Below are 23,957 nucleotides of genomic sequence, written 5' to 3'. Positions count from 1 at the left end.
GGGGGGGGGGGGGGGGGGGGGGGGAGGGGGGGGGAGGGGAGGGGAGGAAAAACAAACTTCAAATCTTTCTGTAAGACAACTAAAAGGCCCAGGTGATTTAACGTTTCACACATGCCTAATTTTTACTCTATTCCAAGACTTTTAAAAGAATGTTAGAGAAAAGGAGAACAATAAAAAGGTGCAAAATACCATACAATGAAACGTGCCTTTTTCCGAGAAAATGTTGTTTTAGATTCTCATATCCTTCCTGTGCAGTAGCATGTCTCAATCAACAGTGAGACACCAAAAAGAAATCTTGCAGATCAAACTGATTTAGAATGGGAATAACAATCTGACTTGGACGTCAAGCGTCCTCTAATACTGCCTGCAAGCACAGCGGTCACTGGGTAAGCCTGGGGGACTGTCAAGGCACTGGGCTTGAATCAGATTCATCAGCAAAAGTAACAGCTGAAGAAAATACAAACTCCTTTAACCTTTGTTCCTTCTGTTAGGGAGGATCATGCTTGTGCTAACAGGAAATGGTGACAAAATTCCAAATGTATTTTATATTTGGAATATTATATTCTGGAAAAAAACACAATTTGATGAAAATGGCATGCCAGAAGGCAAGCCAGAAAAAAATCACAAGATAAGTCAGGCTGAATCTTCTCTGAGGTCACATTCTTCGGGAGACCCTCTGCCCCGCTCTCCTTAGCTGTATACCTTCCAGCAGGTGCTAGGAAGTCCGACCATCCCAAAAGGAACGAGCCCTAATCCGCCTCTCTCCCCAAAGCACCCCAACCATTTCTCTGCATTGTTTTCTGTTATGGCTTTGTGGAATTTCTGAAGTTGAGATGATTTCACACGTGAGGAACAGACACAGAACACTTAAGTAACTGGTGCCAGGCCACGCAGCTCATCTGAGTAAATGGTAAAACTGAAACTCGGCCGGGCGCAGTGGCTCACGCCTGTGATCACAACACTCTGGGAAGCTGAGGCAGGCGGATTACGAGGACAGGAGTTCGAGACCAGCCTGGCCAACACAGTGAAAGCCCGTCTCTACTAAAAATACAAAAAATAAGCCAGGCATAGTGGCCCATGCCTGTAAACCCAGCTACTTGGGAGGCTGAGGCAGGAGAATCGCTTGAACCCGGGAACTGGAGGTTGCAGTGAGCCAAGATCATGCCATTGCACTCCAGCCTGGGCGATAGGGCGAGACTCCATCTCAAAAAAAAAAAAAAGAAAACTGAAACTCACGTCTTTTGACTTTCTCGTCTCTCCATTTACACTACCGCCTCCTAAAAATCAAGTATGCTTTGCAACTTTTAGTGTCATTTGTATTTTCCATAGTAATTTCTGGAAAGGAAAGGGACAAACAGAAGGAAATTACAATTCCTATCTGGAACATTAAAGCACGGCTTTTGCTTTCTTTTAGAAAAAATAAATGGCACTAGCCACATCTTTCTATGCTGCAGCAAATGTAAAAATTATCTGAGGAAAGGAATCCCAAAGGAGCGTTTTACGCATAGATTACAGACATAGGCGGCCTCGGTTCAAATCTCAGAGGTACCATTTTCTTCTTCTTGTTTTTTGAGACGGAGTCTCACTCCGTTGCCCAGGCCGGAGTGCAATGGCGCAATCTCAGCTCACTGCAACCTCCACCTCCCAGGTTCAAATGATTCTCCTGCCTCAGCCTTCAGAGTAGCTGGGATTACAGGCACCCACCTTCATGCCCGGCTAATTTTTGTAGAGATGCGGTTTCACCATGTTGGCCAGGCTAGTCTTGAACTCCTGACCTCAGGCGATCCACCCGCCTCAGCCTCCCAAGGTGCTGGGATTACAGGCGTGAGCCACCGTGCCTGGCCCCAGAGGTACCACTTCTATGACCAGTACGTTTCTCTATCTCATTTTCCTGATCTATACTGTGGTGACAACAGTAACAGGACCAACTCCAGTGGATTACTTGGAGAATTAGACGAGTTTTTCTTGAGAGGCCAAGGCAGGCGGATCACTTGAGGTCAGGAGTTCGAAACCGGCCTGGCCAACATGATGAAACCCCGTATCTATAAAAATAACAAAAATTAGCCAGGCATGGTGGCATGCACCTGTAATCCCAGCTACTTGCAGAAGAATCACTTGAATCCAGGAGGCGGAGGTTGCAGTGAGCCGAGATCACGCCACTGCACTCCAGCCTGGGTGACAGAAGAGGACTCCATCTCGAAAAAAAAAAAAAAAAAAAAATTTATGTCTGGCATATAGAACAATTCCTGGAACACAGTAAGTGCTCCAAAGCCGTTAACTATTTTCATCACGTAGGGAGGTGGTATCTGCATTGAATGAAGAAACAGTGTAAGGAAGACCCAATAATTTTTATGTAAGAAAAACAAAAGTCTAGGAGTTCCCAAAACACAAATTGTTGACGTTTTAGAAACACTAGCAAGAGGCTTTGAAACTTTAAGCTACAGAACAATTAAAGGAAAAGCAGTGACATTCAATAATGCAAACACATCATTGCTGGGTCTGGCACTTGCAAAGTAATTCTGATCTAATTAGGAGAACATCGTATATCCCAGCCCCCTTCTCCTCCGTCATCCTCTTCTTCATAAATCAGGCAAAATGCCTGATTAAAACAGATGGCTCTGAAATCAGATGCCCTGCAGCTCTGAAGGCTGAAGGATCCTACTCAGAACACCAGGGGAAACAGGATCTTAGGAATGCCAGAACAGGCTCTCCATGGAGAACATTCTTTCCTCAATCTTTATAATCTGATATCTTCAGGCTGCCAGTGAGAGAAACCCGGAGAGAAAGACCACTAGGAAAATCGGCAATCAGGTTTTTAGGCAAGGAAAGAATAGGCTCGGGGTGGGCTTATCTACTTGAAATAAGCTGAGCACTGGATATAAGAGAAGGGGGAGACGGGTGGCCACTTGAAGGTAGACAGCAAGAGTTTAAGGTAGCTATATTACTCCTTCATCGCAAAGAATTAAAATTAACTTTGAAAACAATTGTTCATCAGTGTGTGTATCTTTCTCTCCTTCACCTGTGCTGTGGGTTTTCTCTGCTCCTCATAGCCAGGTCTACTGGAAATAACCAAGATCATTAGACCCATGACAATTTCAGTGGAACCCTCATTTTACTCATCTGTGTCTACTTTCTCTTCCATTTTTCCTAAAGCATAATCTTTTTTTTTTTTTTTTTTTTTTTTTTTTTTTTTTTATGTGAGACAGATTTTTGCTCTTGTAGCCCAGGTTGGAGTGCAGTGGCTTGATCTCGGCTCACCGCAACCTCCGCCTCCCAGGTTCAAGCGATTCTCCTGCCTCAGCCTCCAGAGTAGCTGAGACTACAGGCGTAAGCCACCACGCCTGGCTAATTTTTTTGTATTTTTAGTAGAGACAGGATGTCTCCATGTTAGTCAGGCTGGTCTCGAACTCCCGACCTCAGGTGATCCGCCCGCCTCAGCCTCCCAAAGTGCTGGGATTACAGGCGTGAGCCACGCGCCTGGTAACATAATCTTTATCACGTCACTTATCAGGTTAGACTTTGTTTTCATGGCCTCACAATGCCTAAGTGGTTAAAAAGCAAAAAGCCTTCCACAGAATGGCTCCCAAATCCAATTCTATCTTTGTCTCCACAAGGCTTCTCCAGGAAACCTCCACACCGGGTTCTCTTGCCTTCTACCCTTCATCCATGCCATTTCGTTCCCCTGCTTGCAACCTCCATCACCTCCTCTCCTCCATCCAAACTCCTAATTCCGTCTTATTCTTTTAGCCTAAATCACTGTCTCCTCCTCAGTGAATCTTTTTCTTTACTTCCGATAAATTCTTGGTATCTACCGTCCTGCAGGCTCACCTGAAATTAGCCATTCTCAAGCCTGTATTCCTATAACGCTTTTTGATATGACTAATATGGTCTTTTATTAAACTGTATTATAATGCTTATCTCCCCAAACAGACCATAAGCTCATTCAGGGAAAATACGGGCTTTTTATTCACAGATGCTGACACCCTCTTCAGCATACGCTTCATATGTTTGTGGCAATTTCTACAGTAACTGTTCATTCCTTTTCTATAGTCCTTGCCTAACTCATGAACCAAAAAAACGTAAAACAACAATCCCACCCACCCCAGTCACTTTAAAACCTAGTGTCTACAAAGAGAAATAATCATCAGATTTCAAAACAAAATATACACTACATTTTTCATTCGATGGAGTTTCTACTGTGTACAAAGCTTAACAAGGGGTTGAACACACACACGCACCAATGCACATATAGGTGTGAGCCTCAAGTAGCAGAGACAGCACGTACGTGATAAACCCTAAGGCAGCAAATGTCCCTAATACGGACGGGGCGGGGCGGGTACACTGATAACAGCTCTAAGATTCTGGGTGGATTGTGATGGCCAGGAAAGTCTTCTCCGGGGAACTGGGATGTGGAGAACCATGATCTTTCATACCAGTGCAGAAGAGAAAAATCATTTCAGATTTGCTAGGTTAGAATGAAGGAGAGAAAGAGTATCACGAGAAGAGACTCAGACATAGAGAAATGCGAAGTGTTTTTGTGAAGATTATAAAACAATTAGTTTTGCCGAGATGGATAATTTAAGTGGTAATGGGACACAATGCTAGAGGTGTGGTTAAGGAAAATCCAGGCTGAGAGGTTTGGGTTTGATCCTACTTCAGGGTCAATCCTACTTGGATTCAGATTGTTATTTAGATCCAAGAGGATCCAAATCCTAAAAAATAAGGATAGATATTTACATAAAAAGTGTCCATTTGGCCGGGCGCAGTGGCTCACATCTGTAATCTCAGCACTTTGGGAGGCAGAGGCGCATGGATCACTTGAGGTTGGAAGTCTAAGGCCAGCTTGGCCAAACCCATCTCTACTAAAAATACAAAAACTAGCCAGGCATGGTGGTGAGCGCCTGCAATCCCAGCTATTCGGGAGGCTGAGGCAGAAGCATCACTTGAACTTGGGAGGTGGAGGTTGCAGTGAGGCAAAATTGCACCACTGCACTCCAGCCTGGGCAACAGAGTAAGACCCCATCTCAAAAATAAATACGTACATACATACATACACAGTCCATTTATAGATCACTTTAATCATCTGCATCTGTTTTCATACAGATTACTCTTCTTTTAATTTTTTTAATCCAAAGTAGGATTTGCAGAATAACATTCCCACAAATTGCTATGAAAGGCGTTGAGGTAGGCATTCAGGAGTTAAAAAAGTCTGGAAACTAGTAACTGTTTTATCCCCCTTCTGGAGAATAACAATGCCTATTATGATGTTAAAGGCACTGAGAACTCCTGCAGTAAGGAGCCTAGTTTACCTCCTTATTCCCTCATATTTCAAAACTTCTTGTTTTGAGAACCTAGTTTGAGAAACGCAGAACTCTAGGCAATACAGAATAACAGACTATTTAAAAAAAATAGCATTCGCATACTTTAAAGTATGGACCACAGCGTTAAAGTGAAGAAGATAACACACATGGCGCTGGAGCTGGGAAATGAAGAGAAATGAAGGTGCTAAGAGGCGTGAACATTCTGTTTCAGATTAAAGTCAACCAGACACTCTTCCATAAACTGCCGGAGTTCAGTGGTTCTGTGAACACCTATCAAAAACATTTCCTGTAAGTCCAGATACGATTGTGTGAATCTCCAGGTAAGAGCAAAAAAAAAAAAAGAATTAAAATAAGAATAATCTGTATGAAAACAGGTATAGATGATTACAAGCAATTGATAAATGGACTCTTTCCTATGAAAATATATATCTTTGCAGATAATAATCCGAAATCAAAGCCATGTGTGGGTTAGAACATTTGCCTTTTAAACCAGATAAGACTGGTTCCTGCTTTGAGATCCTAGAATCCTGAAGAACAAGTCAGTCATCACACAAAACTAATGGAAACGCGGTGAGTTCAAAGGGCAAAGTAATTAACATTAGTGTACAAAACAGCAGTGGATTTATGATTTTCAACACTCTGAATCTCCATTCATCCAGAGTCTTCATTCTACGCATATGGAAGCGCTTTACAAATGTTTCTAATCCTTTCACACAGAGAGGACTTTCGGGCTCAGAAAATACTTGAGCTCTTTCAAGAGCCCGCTTAGTAAACACTCTACAGCAGCTCTCTCAGCTGGCGTTTTCCAAATGGCACCTGCGGGACTTGCCTTCCTTGAGATGCCAATGGACATGGCATGCAAAAGAGCTTCCATGGGCTGGCGTGGGGGTCAGGTTCATAGGTTTCCTGCAACAGAACTTTTCAGAGCCTTCTCAGCGTTCCATGCTGCGACTCTCCAGGGCTGGGGAGGCACTGTGCTCCATGTCCACCTTACTCACCCAGGACCCCTTCTTTCATGAGTCCTGTATACCACCGATGTTCTCGGAGGACCTTGTGGCAGACGGAAGGCCACCTGCCGCATGCAGGAGCTGGCTTGTTTCTTAGGTTGGAAGACCCTGAGCTATGATGACATGAGCAACCCAAACATCCCCAGTGAGACCGGTGGGCTCCCTGGTGTGGTAAAAAGAATTCTGCAAGAAGCCTTAGGCCCTCCCAGTGATGGCCACCTCCCCTCTAACCGGAAACAACCACGCCTTTCTTGTAGGTTTCACGAGGTAGCAGTGAGAATCCAGGGGGCCCTGTGTTTACAAGGAAAACACACTGCCCAGGTCCTACATCCCTGCCTCTCCTGAGTTTCCCTAGTTTTTCTCAGAACACTAATTACCTTGATCTTAAAACCCAATTTGCCCCCAAAGCTTGTATCAGGCCCTCAGGGTGTAAATCCTGCAAACTCATTTATGGCTCCTCTTGCCACTTAAATGTGTCCCAGCCTCTCTCGCTCAGGGACCTCCCACTGCTCCCTCCCATAGGCAGCACCTTCCCGGATCTTCCCAATGTCACTTCTTCAGAAGGGCCTTCCCCGGCCACCCTTGTGGAGGCACCGTGTGACAGCTGCTCTCTGGCCCATTCAGGTGTTTTATTTCCCTCATAACACCTAACACTGGCTAGGTGCTGTAGCTCACACCTGTAATCCCAGCATTTTGGGAGGCTCAGGAGGGTGGATCACGAGATCAGGAGTTCAAGACCAACCTGGCCAACATGGTGAAACTCTGTGTCTACTTAAAATACAAAAATTAGCCAGGCATGGTGGCACGCGCCTGTAAACCCAGCTACTTGGGAGGCTGAGGCAGCATAATCGCTTGAACCTGGGAGGTGGAGGTTGCAGTGAGCTGAGATCGCACCACTGCACATCAGCCTGGATGACAGAGTGAGACTCCTATCAAAAACAAACACTTAACATTAACTGAAACCACCTCATTCTCCTACGTTTTGTTGTCTGGCTCCTGCCTCTGAAACGTAAGCTCCCTGGGGACAAGGGCACTGCGGGCTAGTGCCTGGGATCTAGGAAACCCTCATGAAGTATCTGTGGAGTGTTAGAAGTTTAGGAAAACGGCTAAATTCAGTAAGAAGGGAAGGGGGATGAGGCTCCTGTGATCCTGTAACGTTTTAGTTTTTACCTGGATGGTGGCTACATGAGGCTTTGCACTTTGCAATCACCCACTGAGCTGTAAATTAATATTTGGGGTCTTCCAAGTCCTAATTTAAACGAAAATAGTTGTTGGTATATTCGTGTTTAGATAATCATAAATATAGGAAAATGATCATTGCTACTATTTTTGAGGACCCATGATGAGCCCTAACTGTGCGAGGCACTTCACAGACGTTGTCACATTGCATCCTCCAAAGAGTCCTACCGGTAGGTCACCACAACCCACTTTACAGAAGAAGAAGCTGTGATGCGCAGGGACCGGGTCACTTGCTCGTGGTCACACAGCTAAGACGCACAACTGGGATCCCAAGCCAGCGTGTTCTAACTCCAAAATCCACATGCTGTACTAACCTCTGCCTGAAAGTCACTTCTCACGTCCGAACTGGAGGTGCCGTTATCTCTCCCGTACCGGCCTTCACAGGCTGAGAGGCTGGAACTCCACGGCTCTGCCTCCTCTTGGCTAACTGAACACCACAGGGGAACCAACTTCACCAACAGATGGCAGCAAACACATCAGCAATGGTTGAACAAAGACAGGGCCAGAAAGAGCCCCATTTGCCCCACTGCAGCGGGGTGAGGACCCCCAAGGTAATGAGACAGTCCACTCCCACCTGGGGTTCCATAGAACCTCAGCGGTGGGGGCAGCGCCTTCTGAGATCTAGGGGGGTCCTGTCTGCTCCTGCATTTGCAATCTGATCAGGTTCTGGTGTTTTTCTCCCTGTCATTTTGAACTTCTTTGGAAGAAACAGCACTTTTGGGAGAGATCTGGAGAGAGATCTGGGGAGAAAATGCACTTTGATAATTTTTTTCATTTTTTCATTTTCATTGTTTTATGTCTCTATTATTAAACACAATTACAGGCATACCCATTTTTAGACTGCATTCTAGCCTGGGCAATAAAGCAACACCCCTGTTCTCTCTCCCTCTTCCTCTTCCTCTTTCTTCCTCTCCTTCATTTTTCTTATTCTTTCTCTTTCTTTCTTTCTCCTTAAAAAATATATATATATATATGAAATAGGAAAAATCAGATATCAAATATCAAGTTCAAAAAAAAAAAAAAAAGTTTTTTTCCCAGACAACTACTCGCATGCTTGGATCAGTGTACCGTAACAACAACTGAAAAAGATGTGTTTCTCCAAATAAAGGGCCACCTTGCAGTGATTAGCATGGCTGCCAAAGCATAATCCCTTTGCAAACAACTAATGGTGGCACTGACAGGCCTCTACAGGAAGATGTTCGGCAGGCGCGCGTACTGTGGGGAAGGCTCTGTCTTCCACCTTCGGAAACTCGGATGGTAATGGAATCGTTTGCTTTTCCTTCTGTGTGTCTGAGAGATCCCCCCCATGTCTGTGGGGTTTTCCATAAAGGTGTCAGGCCCTATCAGAAGTTTGATGGCAGCCACACGTTATCAAATAAATAAAAAGAACACCCTTTTGTCTCACCTTTGAAGTTTCCTTAAGTTACTCTGAAGAGCATCTCCCTCTGCCACGTTTCCTGTTTCTTGCATAATGAGATACTTTCTAATTAGCATATCACAAATATTCCTGATTTTCTTTGCAAGTCCTGATACATTTTTAAATGTTTCTTTTAAAGCACATCAGGATTTTTCACACTCCATAAAAGAGGTACGGGAATTCAAGCAATGCGTCAACTCAATTCTCCAATTTCTTCTTTTCTTTTTCTTCTCTCTCTTTTTTTTTTTTTTTCTTTTTTTTAAGCCAGCTGGCAGCATGGAATAGCAGGAGGGTCACAGCACTGAAAGCCAGAAGTCCTGGATTTGGGTTTTGGCTGGGCCACTAATTAGCTATGTCATTTTAGGCAAATTGCTTCACCTTTGAGAGCCTCTGTTTCCTTTTCTGTATAATGACGAGACTGGACCCAATGAGAAGTCCCTCACAGTTTAAAGCACTGTGCTCTATTAGTGAAGCTTGAATACTTCCTTGTCTCCTTTTTCAAAACCTGGAACAAGTTATTTTCTTTGATTTAAAAATTCACAGTGAACTACATCCTAAACAGGCAGACACTGGTTTAAAAAAAAAAAAAAAAAAAGAATGTGATGTGATTTTAAAGGGACACAGATATTTAATTGCAGAATTATAAATTATCTTTAAACAGCGAAGAGGCTTTTTGACTAGTTTAATATATTGACAAATACATACACATGTATACATTCTAATCTGCCTTTAGATCAGTAAATATAACTGACATTAACTAATCCTAATATAAAGAATATTTTGCTCACACCTGTAACGCCAATCCTAATATAAAGAATATTTTGCTCACACCTGTAATCCCAACACTTTGGGAGACCGAGGCGGGTGGATCACCTGAGGTCAGGAGTTTGAGACCTTCCCGGCCAACATGGAGAAACCCTGTCTCTACTCAAAATACAAAAATTAGGTGGGCGTGGTAGCAAGTGCCTGTAATCCCAGCTACTAGGGAGGCTGAGGCAGGAGAACTGCTTGAACCCAGGAGGCGTAGGTTGCAGTGATCAAAGATTATGCCACTGCACTCCAGCCTGGGTGACAGAGCAAGACTCCATCTCAAAAATAAAAAAAATAAAAAATTGTGACAAGGAAAATAAATACCTAGCTATCAAAAGTCTTTCTAGTCTTTTGTATAGTCGGAAAAAACATCCATTCAATTCAGTAAGATCATTTGGATCATCCCAGTGACATGTGGGTTTCAGGATTTGACTTGTAATATCAAACTCACAAAAATACAGAAATTTATGTTGGTTTCAATGACGACTTCCCTGTATTCAAGGGGCATGCTGGCCTTCTGTGCTGGACCCTTTAATCTGTCTCATCAAAACTGTCCGGTGGCAGGTGGAGAAGGCTCTGTAAGCCCCTTCATCCCCTGGTCCCGCCACCTCTGTCATGCCAAGACACACCAACACCCACCATATGGCCCCTGCCCTTCCCGGCTGCTCACCATCCCCAGTCCCCCTGCCACCCCTGAAATGCTTGCTGTCATCCTCTTGGATCACTGCCAGCTGAGCTCCATGGGTGCCTGTCACAGGGCGACCAGCTCCAATGTCACCCGGATGGACACCCTGTCTTGCTCCCCAGCGCCGCGATCTTGCCCTGTTGCATTTGTCTGTGTACGGGGCTGCATCTGCCCTACTGCAGTAGGAGCAGGAGTTCAGAGGCACTTTGGTCACCTCTGCAGTCCCAGGACCTGGCAGCTCGTGACACCCTACAACACTGGGGAAAGGGAGAGAGAGAATGGGCCGCAGCAGGAGCGCGGCGATGAGCAAGGCACTGTGGGGTCCCAGGAACTGCCTCTCCTAATCCGAAGGTGTAACCCAGGACAGCCGTCGAGCCGTGGTCCCAATAATAGATCTTATTCAGAAAGAGAAGGAATCCTGAAGATGCAGTAAGGCGCAACGCCATTCGGATATAAGGGGAGCGTGGGGCGGGGTGGCGGAGGACAGAAGCCTACGCTTTTCAGCAGAAAAGCAGCAAGAACAACACGTGTGACGATGACATAGGGGCGGTGTGTACAATACAATGAAACAGCACACATGGCAAACTGCTTCCGATTACTACGCAACCATGAAAACAATGATTCCATTTCTAGATTCGGAAAAGCAATCACAGAAGCTGAGTACAGAGAAGTTGACTACAAAACAATACAGATAACATGGTCATGCTTTGTAAGGTATTTTTCACATCTGTATAGGTGAAGATATTTAGATACATGGGAAAGTCTAGAAGGATAATGATCAAAACATCAATAGGGACATGATTCAAGAAATGTGTGGTTTTCTCCTCCCTTCCTTCCTTCTTTCTCTTTTTCTGTATTTCCTAATCATTTTCCACCATGAACACGAACCACTTGGGTAATTTTTTTAAATCTCTGAGGAAGTAAATAGCCCATCTATACATATTAAACAGTGCGGGAACGGGGCCGGAGGCTCGTGACCAGTCCTGCGGGACGACCACAGGCAGAGGCAATGGGAATGGAAGGTTGGAGCAGAGCTGAGCGTAGGACAGCAGGAGAGCTGCCGGGTGGGTGGCTGCCTGGGTGGGGATCTGCAGGGAAACTAGAGCTCTGGCAGGACCCCAGGCTTGCAGCCTGCATAACGAGGAGATGCAGGTCACAGTGTCAGGAACAGGCAGCAAGAACAGACTGTGGGTTTCCCTGTGGACATGCTTTGGCAGAAGTGTGGACAGGTCATCCGGAGGCTGAGAGGCAAGGGAGAGCTTAGGGATGGGCTGTGCATGGAGGTCAGGCATGGCACACCCCCCCGAGGGTCCCCAGGGGAGTCTGCACTTCCCCAGCGGCATCCTTCCAGCTGTGCTGGGGGGGCCTATTTACTGCCTCCCTTCCTCGATGTGGACTCCAGGAGGCAGAGGCCCAGTTATTGACTTCTACCTTCTACTCCAATGCCTGGATCAGTTCCTGGGGTATAGATGGCACTCAAGAAATGTTTGAGAAGTGAATGACTGACTCCTGTAGGGGAACAAGTGGATGAGTTATCATTACCCCAGGAGAGAACAGGGGGATGGGCAGGGCTGAACCCCGGGAATGCTCTCAGAGGCCTGGGAGGGCACTGTGCCTCCAACAGCATCACTGCAACAAGGACAGGGCGGCTTTCCAGAAACCAAGGAAGCGGGGCTGCCAAGCGGACAAGGACACCAGCAGCACTGGGGCCAGGCTGAGGAGAAGGAGACAGGGCTGGGGAATGTCCCTCCGTTCTGCAGCTGCCTGGGATTCAGGAGGTGGGAGGATCCCAGAGGGAAGGGGGCAGAAGATAAAAGGAATGAAAGCAGAACATCTTTTAAGTTATGCTGACAAGGTAAAATAAGTAGACCAAGAAGCTGAATCAGCAGAACTTCAAATTTGGAGAGGACCTGCACACGTCAGTATGCGGGAGGCAGGGAAGCCAGGCAGCCGCAGCACGGGCTTGCATGAGATGAGCAGTCCTGCGGGATGAGCAGTCCTGAGGGATGACCAGTCCTGTGGGATAACCAGTCCTGTGGGATGACCAGTCCTGTGGGATAACCAGTCCTTGTGGGATAACCAGTCCTACGGGATAACCAGTCCTACAGGATAACCAGTCCTGAGGGATGACCAGTCCTATGGGATGACCAGTCCTGCGGGATGACCAGTCCTGTGGCATGACCAGTCCTGCAGGATGACCAGTCCTACGGGATGACCAGTCCTGCAGGATGACCAGTCCTGTGGCATGACCAGTCCTGCGGGATGACAAGTCCTGTGGCATGACCAGTCCTGCAGGATGACCAGTCCTACGGGATGACCAGTCCTGCGGGATGACCAGTCCTGTGGCATGACCAGTCCTGCAGGATGACCAGTCCTACGGGATGACCAGTCCTGCGGGATGACCAGTCCTGCTGCATGACCAGTCCTACAGGAGGACCAGTCCTGCGGGATGACCAGTCCTACGGGATGACCAGTCCTGTGGCATGACCAGTCCTGCGGGATGACCAGTCCTGCGGGATGACCAGTCCTGAGGGATGACTAGTCCTGTGGGATGACCAGTCCTGCGGGATGACCAGTCCTGAGGGATAACCAGTTCTGCAGGGAAACCAGTCCTACCAGGCAGAAGGATCACCCTAGAGAAGGAGAAGGCTTGTTTGATCTCCCTGTCCTACAAACCCCGGGGGCCCTCCCAGCCTCCACCACACAATTTAGCTAATTATCCACTCATCTCCCTCCCTGCTGCTTCACACATCCTCTTGCCTCAGTCAGATGCCACAGACCAAATCTCCAGGACTTTCCAGAGTAAATTCTCAGCAAGACTGGGTAGCTGACTGTTTTGATCCAATAGGGTAAGTGTCAAAAAATAAGAATAAAGCTACACACATTAATACATACGCACTAACTATTAAACAGACACTACTGAAAAAGACCATTTTTAAAGTAGCACTTTAACATTTCCCTTCCCTTCTTCCATAAGAACAAAATGCCCCATTATTCCTGGGCAAGGGAGCAATCATCCCCCAGGCTGAAGGCAGCTAACTGCAAAGTGATATTCACGTGGACCACCCTCCCATTAGCTGCGATTCAGCCAGGGGCAGGACGGCTTTTAGACAAGGCTTTGGAGGGAGCTCCCTGAGTTGCCTCTCAGTTTGGATGGAGACTGATGAGGAAACGTAGAAATAATAGAATTAATTCCCACACCTGTTCAATACTAGTTAGCAAGTAAGTTGAATCACACACATTATTTTAAGTGTTTCATTCTGAAAACTTCTCATCCAAGTGTTCACTTTGCAATTTAATTGTGCATACTTGTGTCTCTTCTCCTGCAGGGTGCTCTTCAGTTAGTGCAGTCCATGCCGTTTCTTTAATTAATGGTGCAGATTCTTTCGGCTGTAGGCTCGTCTTGGGGGAGTAACGTAGGCATGTGTGCACGGGGCCGTGGGCCTTTCTGGACACTCGGGTCCTATTTGATAAATTATTGCTTCAAAGCATTAAATGGATGCCAGTGTCCTAGAAACCTGTCACCAGGCTGTTCCGAACCCAGGGTGTGCACTTACGATGTTTCTGAGAGGTCCATCCCTGCAGCAAGATGCTACCAAAACCTGTCAGGGAGCCCCCAGCCGGGAATGAGACCTAGGCTGGAAGTGAACTCAGAGACTGGCCATGGCAGCTGCTGGCTTCAGCAAAGCTTGCCCTACTCCTGACCCAAACCAGAGCAGCTGAGGCCAGAGCATTCTCGGAATGTGTCCTATCAAAGTAGCATCACGCGGCAGCTAAAATGCCAAATGTCACTTCAAAAAGAAGTCAGGGTGGAAGTGAAGGGCCTGCATTTGCCCCACATTTGCACGCTTCCAGACAAATCATCCCCCACACGCCATTCCAACCATACCTTCCGCTGCAGAAAATCTTCTTGCTTGCTCTCGTGTATTTTTGCAATAGGAGAAATCAAAGTGCTAAGTATAGCACTTCCTTTTCTTAAGCCTTAAGATGCTTACATATAGATTTTTTAAAGTATACTATAAACATATTTATAATAAACTTCACAAAAGATTTTCCCACACTGAGGTTATTTTCAAAACATATGTTAAATATACAACCATTCATTTTTCTTCAGTAATGAGCCTGGATTTCCAAGCCACCCTTGTCATAAGTTACACTTTCCAGGAAGAAGAAGTGAACATGTGGAAATGATAAGAACATTTCTGGGACACTGGGGTCCAGTTAGTGTTTGGAAGCAAAAATTTATCAAATAGCACCCGAGTGTCCAGAAAGGCCCACGGCCCCGTGCACACATGCCTACGTTACTCCCCCAAGACAAGCCTACAAACGCAAAGAATCTGCACCATTAATTAAAGAAACCACGTGGCCTGCAGTAACCGAAGAGCACCCTCCAGGAGAAGAGATGCAAATACGCACAATTAAATTGCAAAGTGAACACTTGGATGAGAAGTTTTCCAAATGAAACACTTAAAATAACGTGTGTGATTCAACTTACTTGCTAACCTAGTATTCAACAGGTGTGGGAATTAACTCTGTTATTTCCACCTTCCCTCATTTTAATTTGGCCAAATACTCTGTATTAGATCATTCTGTGACTCTTAGGTTACCAAAGAAAAATACTGGGGTGAAGAGTTTCTTGCTTAAACAGTAAGATTTCAGGGCTTGCAAAGAATGAACAAATCTATCCATGGAACATTTCATATTCAGGAGACTAGGTGTCAAAGAGCTAAGATTTTGACGTTGCCAAACTATCCAAGAATTGACAAATATTATACTAAGCTCATATGCATGTTTAAAAAAAACACTCCCTGTTTATAAGCAATCTTCCACATGTGTTGGATAGAAAAGTAGTAAGGGACAATTGGCTGACTTCTCCAAGCTGTCATTAATTGCCATTTTTAAGTTGAAATGACTCCATTAAATTTTATTTTCAGTGCTCTATATCAAAATCATTTATGAGAAAGTTTCTATTTCTCAATGAGATGTCATATAATTTACCTAACAGTCCCATTTACATAGGATGTAACTATTTTTATGTAAACGTTGTAGATAAATGGGTCACTCTTATTCACTACTTGTTATTTTAAAACACTTTTACTTTTCATAAAAAATAATAAACTTACCATCCCCTCTGCCCCCTGCCATGAATCTAGTTTTTCAAGGGCCAGAGTTTATGAGTTCAGGTCTAATATCTCTGAATAAATACAAGCCCTGATTAAAACACACAGACACACACGAAGACACATGATCTGAAACTTCCATGTTTTATCCTTAGTCTCTGTCTGTGAGTCTCAACTGTAGGGAATCTAACCATTGGCCCAAGTTATAATGTCAAATACACAGTGGGCAAAAATTCTACTGATATTTAATGCAGGTTCATCAGAAAGTACCTTCTCAAGAATAACAGAAAAGTCCAAGTTAAGTGACCTATGGCAGTGATGAACCAATTCATGGTTCAAGACACTTATATGTGTTTCATGATGACCTTTCCACAAGTTTCAGGAAAGAACACAAAACACGTCATCATATAAGAACAATCTGCAATCAGAGTGCAATTGACAAATAATTCTACATTAACAGAGAAGTCATGGAAGTATGAAGGCCTGGTATAGTAAAGGTTTGAAACAATGGAATATCCCGTGTGAGACATGCAAGTAATCCCTCCAAATAAATCTGATGTTTCAGATTATAGACAAATTCTAACATCGCCAGAACAGAGCAGTCAGGTTTTATGAAGTACTGTATTTAAAAATTCAGACCAATTTCTGAGTTCCCTTCATTTAACAACACACCCCAGAGTTCAATATACTTACACTCCAGTCTGGGTCCAGGGTTTCTGGTTTTTTGCAAGAGGTCTGTAAAATGTACAGATGGTAATAATCTGTGGCTTACTTCAAATCCTGACGGCTGCTGCTTTTACTCTCTTGATTTCCTTCGGTGCCAAAGATGTCATTCGAGTCCAGAGTTACCGCATGTTAAGTGAAACTGCTGTCAACATTTTATTACATTCACTATTTCGAGTTTCCTGATAGCTAACTCAAACATTAAAGATAGCTGTACTCTGTATATTTTTCAATCTTCTTTTTTCTTTTTCCCTCCAAGGAAAGGTATGGGATCTCCTTAAGCAGCCCAGAGGTTTAAAGTTGTGTATTTCCAGAATGCATTTAAATAAATCCTAATGCAATTCATTTCTACCTTCAGACACTTCTTCCCTTCCCTGCTTGCTCTGGCAGTGTTAATTTTCCCACACTCTTCTGCAGTGGTGAAGGACTTGTCTGGGCAAGTAAGATAACACTTGGGCAGGAGATTAAAAACCCACACTGAAGTCATTAAGACTGACAGGGCTGGGCCCTGAACCCGCTCATCAGCACAGTCCCCGAACACTGTCACCTGACTTGAAAAGCAACCGGAAAAGCCTCACAATGAAGACAATCTCCTTTTGGCATTTCCAGGACTTTGAGCCACCTGGATTTTGTAGAAGAGAACAGTCCTTCAACTTAGATGCCAGAACAAGAAGGAAATGCCTTACTTCGATTTCGCTTCACCTTGAATTGTGAGATCTGGAAACCACGGCTGAGGTCTAGAGCTAGGGTGACCAAACTCCCACTCTGCCCAGAAAAGTCCCAATGCGCGATTATTCCGAATACTGCCTTTCACGCTCCAGAGTGTCCCGGATTCATCAGTAAATGACTTGCTTACCTTACCTGGGGCTTCGACCTCAGTTCTGGAAAGTTCTTTACATTTACCATGTATGTTTGAAACAACAGTTGGCATCCACACCCTAAAATCACAGGTTTGAATAACAACTTAACCATTTTGACCATCAGGGACCTAGGCTTTCTATTCTCTATTACGCACCTGACACCGACTTCCAAAACCATTCATTTTATTACATAAGTTTCAACTAATTTCCTCTTCCTTATTATCATAAATCTTAAAAGTACCACCTCTAAATACAGAAAAAGAGAATCTTTCATGGCTGAAGGGGATGCTGCTTCCAAGTACAGGGTGTGGTCAGATGGTTCCAGCTAGTGTAGCCTTGATGTGGGCATGATAAGGCCGCGCCATCCTTTCTCTCATCTGCCACATGATGGAAGAATGGAGGAGAAGGTGGCAGCATGTTTTTCCTTTGACTTCTGTGTTTGATTGGTTGGCTTTGAGACGAAGTCTCACTCTGTTGCCCAGTCTGGAGTGCCATGGTACAATCTTGGCTCACTGCAGGCTCCGCCTCCTAGATTCAAGGGATTCTCCTGCCTCAGCCTCCCGAGTACCTGGGATTGCAGGCATGCACCACCATGCCCAGATAATTTTTGTATTTTTAGTAGAGACAGGGTTCCGACAGGTTGGCCACGCTGGTCTTGAACTCCTGACCTCAAGTGATCCACCTGCCTTGGCCTCCCAAAGTGCTGGGATTACAGGTGTGAGCCACCACACCCAGCCCTTTTGACTTTTTTGAAAAAGAAATCTCCTAAGTAATTGTTACTTCTGAGATTATATAAATGAAAGTCATAAAGAATAATAAGCATAAATCCTTAAGGATGGAAAAAATGAGACTCTCTAAAAAAATGTTTTTTTCTCCTTGGAGAATCTAAAATATTTTTTGGCATAAGAAAATGCCAGGCACAGTGGCTCACGCCTGTAATCCCAGCACTTTGGGAAGCCAAGGCAGGTGGATCACCAGAGACCAGCCTGGCCAATATGGTGAACCCCGTCTCTACTAAAAATATAAAAAATTATTCAGGCGTGGTAGTGTGCACCTGTAGTCCCAGCTACTCGGGAGGCTGAGGCAGGAGAATTGCTTGAACTCTGGAAGCAGAGGTTGCAGTGAGCCAAGATCACGCCACTGCACTCCAGCCTGGGCAACAAGAGCAAAACCCCAGAAGACAGGAAGAAAGGAAGGAAGGAAGGAAGGAAGGAAGGAAGGAAGGAAGGAAGGAAGGAGTGAGGGAGGGAAGGGAGGGAGGGAAGGAAGGGAGGAGGGAGGGAGGGAAGGAAGGGAGGAGGGAGGGAGGGATGGAGGGAGGGAAGGAAGGAAGGAAGAAAGGAAGGAAGGAAAGAAGGAAAGAGAGAGAGAAGGAAAGAAGGAAGGGGAAAGGGAGAGGGAGAAAGAGAGGCAAAGAAAGAGAGAAAATGAGAAAATGCAGCTATTTGGGAGAAACTGGTTATATCTGAAAAACATCAGGAAAGAAGAATCAAACAGAAATCTCAGGAATCTGGAAAAAAAATTCGTGGGGAGATAAAATAAAATGGAAATACATACAACCCCTTGAGTGGCTTCTCCTTCACGGCACATACGCAGAAACAGTGAGTGAACTCCTGACGCCGTCTCCCTGTGCGACCTCGCTCTATCCTGATCCTGATGTGGATGACCCCAGTCTTTCTATCTGGCTGTAGAGATCGTGGTAGAGATCTCCCGCGTCCCAATCTCATATCATCAATTACATCTCTGCCTAGATGCCTTATGTACTCACAGGCTCAGACCCGAGGCATTTTAGCGCCAAAAGTTATTACTATTTGTATATTCTGTATTTAGATAAAGCAAGCCAGCCAGCTAGGCCCCACCTCCAACATTGCCTTCTTTCCAAACCCTGTTAAATGCTACCTCCGAAATCGTTCTTGTACATATCTACTCTGAAGCAACGTCCTTTCTTCTCCCTCCCCAACAGGAACCCCCTGATCCATGCGTGGTAGGTTGAGGCTGATTTCCAGTCCTCAGGATTGAGCCCGTCCTGAGGCAGGAGGCCTTTGACCTCGGCCTGCCCCACTCTGGGGTCTTGCACCAAGTGGCACTGGCTGCTGGCTCCACCCTGAAGTCTCAATTCTAGTCAAAGAGCTCCTAATTCCCTAATTCCAGCCTGCCTCCAACCATAAGCAACAGGGTTTCACCTCTTAAGCCTTGTTCCCAAGCTCTGATTTTGGTAACTGCCCAGGAAATCTGGCTCCTCCTGGGCCTGGGACTCTTGCCAATTTCCCAGCCGGGCCCTAAGTTGCCCTTCTTCCCTCTCTGGTTCGATGCTTGGAATCTGCTAGCCCCTGCAAGACTGCTTTCATGCCCGGAGTTAACTTGTCATCGAAGAGCCTGGAGATGGCCACCCCTGCCAGCTCCAAATGTAACCTAAACTCCCACGAGGCAGGAGCCAGAGCCAGAAACCAGGCACTCAGCAGAATTCTATTCACGCCCCCTGGATCCCGACAGCGACTTCAGCTCCCGTTCCAGCAACCGACGCACCACAGGCTTTAGCTTACTTTGGCTCGGAGCTGACACTTCTGGTTTTAACCTTATTATGTGACTGTACGTTTTGTATTTCTGATCTTCACTTCTAACCCCTCACTTCTCTAATAAAGACGACAGCTTGCTCCAATTTTGACATGGTTAGGACAGAGCAGATACCCGCCACCCTTCCAAGCAGCCACCTCACCCTCATCAGCCACCCCTCTTTGCTTCTATCTAGCCATTGTCCACTGCCTACCTAACAGTTACTCTTTCTCCCTGGCTTACACAACCCTGCTCCTTTAATCTGTTGAAGGCCCTTCCCCAGCCCTGACAGAAGAATCATAAACTTGTCATGGCAATCTCTTCTTTTGGCCAGGGATGGATATGAGTGAACATGTGACCTATTTACGGCTGATGAAATACAAGAAGTCTTCTGACGAGGGCTTTTGTTCCAACTCTTTAAAAAGTTGCCAAGAAAACTCTTTTCTATATTACATGCCTGGAATGCAGAGGTGCTATCTGGAGTTACAGCAGCCATCTTGAGATCAAGAGGCAACCACAGAGAATATGGAAGCCAAAATGCTAAGGACAGTAAAGAGAACAATCAGTAGGACGTGAGTCCTTGACAGCATCATTAGGCCACTACTCTGGCTCTTACCTGTTCATCCCCAGGTTTCCTATTATGTGAGTCTAATAAATTCCTATTTGTGTGGGCCAGTATGAATCAATTTTCTGTTACAGACAACCACACGCTGTCTCCTAATAGAACAGATACCTGAACTGCGTAACTTTCTAGGAAGACTATATTATGTTTTGGTGCCTGAAGCTAGGTCAGTCAATTCCCCTCCATTTACTACTGCTTCCTTCTTCAATCTCTCTCCTCTCCAATTCACTTTACAGCAAAGATAATAAGGTAGCCTTCTGCACTTAGCTCACACATAGATTTTCTTTTATATACACAGTATTTTTAAGGCACATGTGTACAGAGTGACATCAGCAAAAACCAGGGAGCAGGGAATTCCAAGGGCCTGCTCCTCCACAGAAACAGCTAATAAATGAAACAAAACCTGTCAAAATCAACTTTATCTGAACTCTGGAACTGGTCAAAGGTTTATAGCGGCCAGATGAACACATAAGAAAAAGGCAGCTAAATTTCAGTAGGGGAGTTTATGGCATTTCAACCTACCCGGCCCCATGCTCCTCCTATCCAGTTCAATTGTGATCCTAAGACAGCAACCCACTCTCTTGGCGACGATTCCTAGTGCTGGAAAGAAAGCAGACCTTGCTTTCAAATAATTGCATTTCTCTTAACCTGTCTGACTCCATGAAGGAAAGTTCTGAATCATTTTGCTAATTAATAACTTTCCCTGGATGGTAAGGTAACTACCCAAGAAACATTGGTCATTCATTAAAAACATGTGAATTAGTTGCTGACACCTGGGGCAAAGAAATACAAATTGGGGCAAACGACAAATAGCAAAAAAAAAAAAAAAAAAAAGAAAGAAAAAGAAAAAAACTAAAAGGAAAGGTTGGGGAGTTACATATTTTTCCAAATAAGGACTTTGAAAAATTCCCATGTATTCCTGGGATTCTAGAAGCCCATACACATGCTAAGACAGGGCACATGCTCAGAATAGACCTGTGATGACCCTAAGCTCTCACAGCTGCCTGGCTTTCAGGCCCTGCCCAAGCAGGAAGTGAAGGCTAAGGCAGAGTTGGGAATTGTATGGCTGAATGTTGAAGGCATAATCTAATACAGAGAGAACACTGGCTCTCTGATTTCCTTTTTTTTTTTTTTTGTTCCAGATGTTTAAGGAAATCTTGTCAAATCACTAAGCTAACCAAACATATGCTTCCATGGACACATGTGACAAAGAATACAGAACTTACAAAATTAGTTTCTAAAAGTTGCTAAACAAAGAAACAGCAACTACAATAAGCAGGTGCAGCAAGTCCTGAGAATCGGGGAGAATCTGACTCCCCGAGTTGTCACATTACAATATTCAAAGCCTAGTTTCAAAAAAAAATTACAAGGCATGCAAGAAAGTACAACCCATACACAGGAAAAAAAAAAAAAAAAGAAAAAGAAATGAACAGAAACTGTCTCTGAGGAAGTTACTGAACTTACTAGGCAAATATTTTAAATTGACTATTTTAAATATGTTGAAATGCTTTAGGAAAAAAAATACAAGCAACTAAAGGAAATCATGAGAATGATGTCTCACAAAATAGAGACTATCAATAAACAGGTAGAAATTATAAAAGGAAACCATAAAGAAGTTCTGGAGTTAGGCCAGGCTCGGTGGCTCACACCTGTAATCCCAGCACTTTGGGAAGCTGAGGTGGGCAGATCACGAGGCCAAGAGATTGAGACCATGATTGAGACCATCCTGGCCAACGCAGGGAAGCCCATCTTTACTAAAAATACAAAAATTAGCTGGGCGTGGTGGCATGCGCCTGTAATCCCAGCTATTTGGGAGGCTGAGGCAGGAGAATTGCTTCAACTGGGGAGTCGGAGGTTGCAGTGACCTGAGATCGTGCCACTGCACTCCAGCCTGGGTGACAGAGTAAGACTCTGTCTCAAAAACAAAACAACAACAACAACAACAAAACTGGAAGTACAATCACTGAATTTCGGTGTTCAATAGCAGATTTGAAGAGACAGAAGAAAGAATCAGCAAACTTGAAGATAGGTCAATGGAGATGACCCAATCTGAAGAACAAAAATTTAAAAACAAAGAAAAATGAACAAAACCAAAGAGACCAGTGGGACACCGTCAAGCACGCCATATGTCCATAAAGGAATTCCACACAGAGAAGACAGAGAAAAAGGGGCAGAAAGAATATCTGAAGCAATAATGGCCAAGCATGAATCTACACATTCAACAAACTCACTGAACTCCAAGCATGATAAATTCACACAAATCCACAACAAGATACATTATAATGTAACTGTCAAAATACAAAAAGAGAATTCTGGAAGCAGCAAGAAGAAATAGCCTTGTTACAAGGTATACACGGTAAAAGTAACAGCTAATTTCTCATCAGAAACCATGGAGGCCAGAAGGCAATAGGATAACATGCCAAGTGCTGAAAGAAAACAAACTGTCCAATAAGAATTCTATACTCAGCAAACTATCCTTCAAAAATAAGAAGAAATTAAGGCATTCCAAGATAAACAAAAACTCAAGAGGGTCTGTCACTAGTAGACCCGCCCTGCAAAACATCCTTCAGGTTGAAATGAACAAATACTAGACAATGATTTAATATGCATGAAGAAATAAAGAACACTGTTAAAGGTAACTATGTAAGTAAATATAAAAGGCAGTATTAAAGTATATTTGACTATTAACTTCTTTTTTCTATAAGATTTAAAAAATAACCATATAATAGTTATAAATCTATGTCAATGGGCATACATTGTATAAGGATGTAATTTATATCAACAAAGCAAATATGCAGAGGAGAACAGTAATCTGCAGCAGAATGAGAGACTGCCTTCCCAGAGCATCCAGTGGTGATGGTCCCCTAGAGAAAACTTCTCTTTTTGCTGCATCCTTCCCGGCATCACTTCTCTATTCTCTTCTTGGCCTTTACGGGTATGTGAGTTTGCAACTCCCTTGTTCAAAACTGCTGCCAGATTAACACAGTTCTGCTTAGAAACCTGAAATGGCTCTCCGCTTCCTAGCAAAAAAATTCAAGCTTCATGGCCCTACATCAAAGACCTGAAGATGTGTTTCTTTCCCATCTTTTGGCCTCATCTCTAATAATTCCATATGGTATATTCTATCTTCAAGACAAATTGAGCCACTGACTGTTCCTATTTCCATTCTTCCCATGCCATATCCCACCTGGCCTAAGCTTTTCGGAAGCTTTTCCAGCTCTGGATGGAATGATCTTCCCCTGCCCTGAAAGTGCACAGTCCATCCATCCCTATGGCTAGCCCTTATTCCCTTCATCCATCCCTACCCAGAAGCCATCTCTCCCTCTTCTGGGCTCCTGTATCACTTTCGCTAAACTTCCGTGATTGTACGTATTACTGTCTATTTTGTATTTACCTCTGGTGGATATTTCTTATCTCTTTTTTTTGAAGCTATTATAGAGCCATCTCTATGGTTTGGAAAGGTCACCTGATTGGAAATCTAAGGGACTGTGCCACAGGCAGCCTTGGGTAGACTATTACGTTGTCTATGTTTTTGTTTCATCATGAATAAAATGGAACTAACATCTGCTTCATGAGATTCATATGAGAACCTATTGATGT

General features: G+C 44.5%; 1 protein-coding gene and 1 long non-coding RNA gene across 5 annotated transcripts in view; both read right to left on the bottom strand.

Annotated features, from left to right (window-relative positions):
- Positions 1-23,957, bottom strand: part of STOX2 (storkhead box 2) — a 232,205-nt gene that overhangs the window by 156,151 nt on the left and 52,097 nt on the right. The window lies entirely within an intron of this gene.
- LOC116565241 lies at positions 9,213-22,040 on the bottom strand. The gene is made up of 2 exons (XR_004275344.1): positions 22,007-22,040; positions 9,213-9,774 (listed from the first exon to the last, which is right to left on the bottom strand). It is a non-coding gene; the product is annotated as an uncharacterized LOC116565241 (long non-coding RNA).

This window comes from Sapajus apella, unplaced genomic scaffold (genome assembly GCF_009761245.1).
Source record: "Sapajus apella isolate SASKATOON/1434 unplaced genomic scaffold, GSC_monkey_1.0 scaffold39, whole genome shotgun sequence".
NCBI classification, from domain to species: domain Eukaryota; kingdom Metazoa; phylum Chordata; class Mammalia; order Primates; family Cebidae; genus Sapajus; species Sapajus apella.
Note: the sequence above shows the minus strand (reverse complement) of the source record. Positions and strands in the feature narration are given on the sequence as shown.